This window comes from Otolemur garnettii, unplaced genomic scaffold (assembly GCF_000181295.1).
Source record: "Otolemur garnettii isolate 467f Iridium unplaced genomic scaffold, OtoGar3 scaffold00084, whole genome shotgun sequence".
In the NCBI taxonomy this organism is placed as follows: domain Eukaryota; kingdom Metazoa; phylum Chordata; class Mammalia; order Primates; family Galagidae; genus Otolemur; species Otolemur garnettii.
In genome coordinates this window covers 7,732,091-7,733,156 of record NW_003852479.1, presented here as the reverse complement: position 1 = coordinate 7,733,156, position 1,066 = coordinate 7,732,091, and positions in this window count along the sequence as shown.

Here is a 1,066-nt window from a genome sequence, read left to right as displayed (position 1 = left end):
AACCCGTTTAATGCCAAAGATAGCTCACTTGGTCAAGGACTGAACTGAATACTCAAGTCTGGGACGGGGGGGGGGGCTTGTTTTACTGCACAGAAGCCTATGAAAGCAATCACATGGGGGTGTGTACGTGTGTGCAGGTCAGTGCACAGTCCGTGTTAACTACTCTGAAGGTACCTGGGGCAGGGTGATCAATGACATAGGAGCCAGCAAAGTTTTCCTGTAAGGGCTAGTCAGGTGTCCTCTATGGCCCGTGGGCCACATGGGGCCTGCCGAGGACATTTATCTGGCCTGCAGGGTGTTTTTGCTGTCGACACCTGTCCTGCTTAGCAGCTGACTCGTCCCGGGGCCCACAGTCCGGCCCTCCAATGGTCTGAGGGACAGTGAACTGGCCCACTGTTTAAAAAGTTTGAGGACCCCTGGGGTAGGTAAATATGTTAGGCTTTGGGGACTATCACAGTGTCTGTCAAAGCCTGCTCTACCATCTAATATAGTAGCCACCAGCCAGATGGTCCTACTGAGCCTTTGAAATGTGACTGGGAGCCAAGGAACCCACAGTTCAGTTTCGCCCCCTCCTATTCCTTATCATTTCTCCAGGGATGCATAGACCGGTCCCAGCTAGTCTCACTGTCTCCAGTTCCACTTTATTCTAATCTGTCCTTCACAAGGCTAGAGGGATTTTTCTGAAATCAAAGGGGGCCCTAGTGTTGCAGGAAGACAAGGCCCAAGGGAGAGAAAGAACACCCAAGCACCGTGTTTAAAAGAAGAAGGGCTTTATTCCAGCTGGTGGAGTCACAGCAAACTACTCTTAAAATGGCCATGCTCTCCGACTGTCTCAGTCTTCTTTTTATCTCCAGTCAAAAATTCTGGTCCATGGGTACCTCTCTCATTAGTCAGTTTGAATCAAGCTGGAGAAGTGGGCTCAGGCTTTTATAGAACTGTAGGCTTTTACAGAAGCAGAAGCAAGCATTAGTTTCTAGGTCCTAGGAAGTTAAGTTTCTACAAATTCCTAAGAGCTGAGTCACCACGGGGAGGTGGTAATAGTTCTTGCAAACTTGATAAAATTCAA